A 5,633-nucleotide genomic window follows, 5' to 3' on the forward strand; every position below is an offset into this window, starting at 1 on the left:
ATGCTGTCGGACGAAATCCAAAGAAAACTAAATGACATCTGTCCAAGGTTGACAACTGCAACACAACTCACTGCAAGTTTTAACATAGCCTTCATCAATCATTTTGTGCAGAAGATGCCTGGCAATAATCAACACTAATGGTGATCACACGAGATATTGAGTTCATCTCTTTGGATCCAGGACACTGTCATCACGTGACACCATCTGATGTCAAACATGTTTCAGGAAATGACATTTTATCATTAAAAAAGAAGGGTTTCTTAATTAGCATTCTTAATCAATGCTATGACAGTCTGTTAATAAAGCAGTTTCTATTTAGTATGTATGTAACGTTTCTTTTGTGGTTCAGTTTATATATATAAAAAGATCTCCAACCAATCTCTTCTAATATTTGGTGACATGTTCCATACACGACTCAGAAACAATTGGAAAAGATACCTGGATGATTGCTTTATCTTGACAAGCCAAGTGAATTTAAAAACATGTTAAACAACCTCAACAATAACATGTGGTTGGGAAGCTATCTTCTTATCACACAGCCAGCCATAAATATTTTGTTACATAGTTCAATGTTACAGGTTCAAATCTGCTCTGTAAATTTGACCAAGTTCTTTTTTTTTTCTTCATATTTCAGAAGAATTAACTGGTTGTCAGAACCAAGGCCTTACAAGAGAAGTCATTCAAATGCATATTGAGAACACCCTGATGCACAGAGGTTGTTTACAACTTTATGACCACAAAGAAAATCATGGCAGACTGTGAAGTGAAGATCCTTACCCAAGGCCTTCATCCCTTCAAATTTTTTTCTTTGTAAACTTATTTATTGGCTTTAGTTTGTATCAAACAATAAAATTTTTATGCCAGAAACCTTATGAACTATCCTTGCTTTTTCTATTCATTAGCTGAAGGTTTGTGGGTAGATTTCTCTCAAACTACCCATACACTCTCTGTCTCTCTCTCTCTTTCTCTCAAACTATCTGCACTCTCCCTGTTTTCTTCTCCCCCAAACTACCCTACCATACACACACACACACATTTTCTTTCTCTCTCTCTCGCCCTCTCTTAAACTACCCATACACACATTCTCTCTCAATTTATCTACTCACACATACATACACACACACACTCTCTCTCTCTCTATCTGCACTTTGTTTTCCTCTCCCTCAAACTACCCTACCATACACACGTTTTCTTTCTCTCTCTTTCTCACCCTCTCTCAAACTACCCATACACACATTCCCTCTGAAATTATCCACTCACATACATACACATACAATCTATCCAAACCCCTAAAATTACTAAAACAAATTTCTTAAATAATCCATGCATTTACACACATACACTGTATGAAGTTACATATATGCTCACGCTCAGGCAGCCATGTAGTTTAATGTGAGTTACAAAAATAAAAAAATAAAAATCTAACGAGAAGCTTTCACCAACTTAAAACCATCAGTGCAAGATTCAAAAGAATGAAAATTATGTCTAACAGACACACAAGGAAGAAGAAGAGAGTTCTATACAATAGATGTTGAAAGAACAGAACTATAGCAATTCGTTTTACGAGAGGAGACAACAACAGTGAGAAAATGAGAATTTGTTGAAAGACAAGCCACTTATAAGAGAAAAGGATTGACAGAATAATCCTTTCTACTATAGGCACAAGGCCTGGAATTTTGGGGGAGGGGATGAGTCGATTACATTGACCCCCCAGTACATAACTAGTGTTTAGTTCATCGACCCCGAAAGGATGAAAAGCAAAGTTGACCCTGGCAGCATTTGAACTCAGAACTTGAAGACAGACGAAATACCTATTTCGTTATTGCCCACAAGGGGCTAAACATAGAGGGAACAAACAAGAACAGACGAACGGATTAAGTCGATTACATAGACCCCAGTGCGTAACTGGTACTTAATTTATCGACCCCAAAAGGATGAAAGGCAAAGTCGACCTCGGCGGAATTTGAACTCAGAACTTGAAGACAGACGAAATACTGCTAAGCATTTCATCCGGCGTGCTAATAATTCTACCAGCTCGCCACCCTGAAGTTTGACAGAATAATGACCATGTAAACAGGGGCCATCTTAGCGTTATAGACACCTGGGCAGATCAATGCACTGGACCCTATAGTATTTATTTATTGATAGCCAGTCATAACACATATCGATCAAAGTTAGACCCTGGGATCCTTGAGGGGTCTAGGCAGATCAGTTGAGTATTTATTAACAGCAGGCCACATGACACCCACTGATCAGAATTAGGCCCTATGTTCATGAATTTCCCAGGCAACCTTCCAGTATGTCCATGCCTTAAGATGACACTGCATGGAAGTATTTATAAAGGTTATATACTACTACAAAACAGTCATGAACTCTATAATAAATGGAGGGAATTCTATTGAATGCCATTAAGTTTACACTCAACAGATCTTGTTGCCAACACCAACCTTTGGATTTCTGATTTTTGCCACGTATCATAAATGTTCTGATTACAAGATGTTTTCTTATAAATAGTCTTTTATATGCTTGTGCATTATTTAATCCATTAGGAATGAATGGACGAATCCATTCATCCAGGTTAGGTGACTTGCCTGGACCAATGTAATCCTTCCATGCCAGTCATCCCATTTGAGCGACGAGGCATGAATGCCTAGTCTGTTTTTTAGTTACATTGGTCTTTTGCTGGTTGAAATATCTCATTTGTGAATGCCTTAACTGTTGGCGATAGCAGTAGTTCACTAATGGAATTGGTTGATCCTGGCCATTGACAGGTTTGTTGTCTATGCACCTGCCTAGCATCTAGTAACATTCATCGTTGATTCAGTAAGTTCATCCCCCAAGCTACATCTCATGATTTCAACACACCCAGACTCAGAACAACAGGCAATAATAGGACACTTTAGTCTTGGCACAGACAATGTCTCTCGGACTGATGGTCTGATAAAATCATGCAGTCCACTCTATTAAATGATTGGTGACAGGGAAGAGTATCTAGCTGTGAAAGAAACTTATGCCAAGAGAGAATGAACAAAGGTATGGACACGCCATAAGCTGTGGAGTAAGATACCTGTCTAGGAAGGAAGTAACTTTGAATAAGAACCTGATACAGGTAGAGGAGACTCGCTGAGAGCTTCTACGGGCATCATCCTTGCTAGTACCAGCATCAGGGCTAGCTGGTATTCAGTTTGTTTTGTAAAGTGATTGATATCAGGAAGGGGCTTTCGAGTGATAAAACCCAATCCATGGCATGCACAACAACACAATAGGCTGGTTTTCATTGTTGGTGTGTGTGTGCTAGATAATATAGAGCCATGGTGAGATGTTATGGGTCCCATCCAACCCAAGCTGGGATGGTAATAAAATAAACAGATGTACAATATGTGTGGTAAGTAGCTTGCTTACCAGCCACATGGTTCCGGGTTCAGTCCCACTGCGTGGCACCTTGGGCAAGTGTCTTCTACTTATAGCCTCAGGCTGACCAAAGCCTTGTGAGTGGATTTGGTAGATGGAAACTCTGTGTGTCTGTGTTTGTCCCCCCACCATCGCTTGACAACCAATGCTGGTGTGTTTACGTCCCCGTAACTTAGTGGTTCGGCAAAAAGAGACCGATAGAATAAGTACTAGGCTTACAAAGAAAAAGTCCTGGGGTCGATGTTCTCGACTAAAAGCGGTACTCCAGTATGGCCGCAGTCAAATGACTGAAACAAGTAAAAGAGTAAAATAAACTTGTTGAACAAGCAATACAGATTAATCTCGAAATAACAAATAAAATAGCTATATAAATGAACAGCGGAGCCATCCACATGATCATTCAACCTGTAGGAAATAGCAGTCACAGCTCCCTCATACACTACCACCTTAAGAAAGACAGGGTAGTCACAGAATACTTTTGATTTTAGACATACTGGGTAAGGGAAGCTAATCAAAAACTACGTCTACTTAATGTCTTGGAATTGTCTCCCTTTGTCCATGTTTGTTAACAATTACCGGGTTCTTGCGGAAAACGATTGAAAATGTTTTCGTACTCATTATATATACACGTTTATGTGGTGGCTGTTGACTTATAGACGAATATAGCCACCGCTACCATCATCATCGTTTAACATCCGTTTTTCATGCTACCATGGATTGGACGTTTGACAAGAGCTGATATTCCACAGGACTGTACCAAGCTCTATTGTTTTGTTTTGGCACGGTTTCTATGACTGGATGACCTTCCCAATGTCAGCCACTTTACAGAGTGTACTGGATGTTCTTTCTTCTTTTTTTTTTTTTCGTGGCATCAGCGGGGTGACCAAGTAACTTGCAAGATAAGATAATGTATCCTTGACTGTGCGAAGTAGTATTGATGGAGGTCGCTTTGTGCCAATTGAGAAGAGGCTAAAAGAATAATACATGGATATAGAGATTAGGTGTCTTTCTGTTGGAGAGATACAAAGATATCCCAGTGGAGAAGCGAGAGAAAGATAGAGAGAGTGAGAGAGATGGTTGTGGATATGTGTCAGGACATTCCATCAAGGTACAGTGATGGGTGAATACCAGTGAAGTGATACAGAGGATAGGACTTGGTGAGTGGGTGGGAGTGGGACAGAGGGGAACGTTTCATAAGAATGTGAGGAGAGATATAGTTAGATGGGATTGAGTTGACTGTAGTAATTGATGGTGAGAGATATAGGTGTGGTTCATTGGTGGGGATATGTTAGATATGCGAGGACACTGAGAGCGATAGAGGATAAAGGTGGAGTTAAGGATGGGGTATAGTAGAAGGGAGAGAGAGTATGGCTGGAGGAAGATAATTAGGAATGGATGTGGTTCTGGGGTGGGGGAAAATAGCAAAAGGGAAGGGATGTAGTATGTGTCTATTCTGCTCTCAGGTGATTATGGTAATCGAATGATATCAGAGATAGGGAAGTGATGAGTGTTAGGGAATGAGGCGGAGAGGAGAAGCTTCATGGGAAAGTGAGAATGGAGGAGGGGCAGAGCTTTGCACATACATACCGAAGTGGTTTTAAGATACCAATTCTGTTATGGTGGATGGGTCTTCTCAAGCACAGATAAGGCTCACTATCTTGAAATCAATCTTCAGTACTTCATTTTCAGCATTACACTACAACTCAGAAAAAGTAACCCAAACTGCATGCACACTAAATAGAATATTATTATTCACTTCCTGTGCATATTCTATGTACTGTTCATGCAGTTTTGGTTATATTTTCTGATGAGTTGCAGTGCACCTAAGCACTGTGTACAATAAGTTCGTTATACAGGGTGTCCACAAAGTCTGGGTACATGGGGATTAACATATACTTTAAGAAATTATAATTTCTTATATTTAATTGCTTATGTAATTATTTTATTTACTCCATGTACCCACATGGGGATTAACATATACTTTAAGAAATTATTATTTCTTATATTTAATTGTTTATGTAATGATTTTATTTACACCATGTACCCAGACCTTGTGGACACCCTGTATAGATACAAGTAGCTTGCTTACCAACCACATGGTTCTGGGTTCAGTCCCACTGCGTGGCACCTTGCGTAAGTGTTTTCTACTATAGCCTTGGGCCAACCAAAGCCTTGTGAGTGGATTTAGAGTAGACAGAAACTGAAAGAAGTCCATTGTGTAT

The 5,633-nt window shown here is 39.6% G+C and overlaps 1 long non-coding RNA gene across 1 annotated transcript in view; it reads left to right on the top strand.

Annotated features, from left to right (window-relative positions):
* The window catches only part of LOC106877621 (uncharacterized), a 9,213-nt gene extending 8,341 nt beyond the window's left edge, over positions 1-872 (top strand). The window contains exon 2 of the long non-coding RNA XR_008266764.1: positions 635-872. This is a non-coding gene — a long non-coding RNA (uncharacterized LOC106877621). The remainder of the gene's footprint in view (positions 1-634) is intronic.
* Positions 873-5,633: the final 4,761 nt, after the last annotated feature.

Source organism: Octopus bimaculoides, chromosome 25, assembly GCF_001194135.2.
Source record: "Octopus bimaculoides isolate UCB-OBI-ISO-001 chromosome 25, ASM119413v2, whole genome shotgun sequence".
Lineage (NCBI taxonomy): Eukaryota > Metazoa > Mollusca > Cephalopoda > Octopoda > Octopodidae > Octopus > Octopus bimaculoides.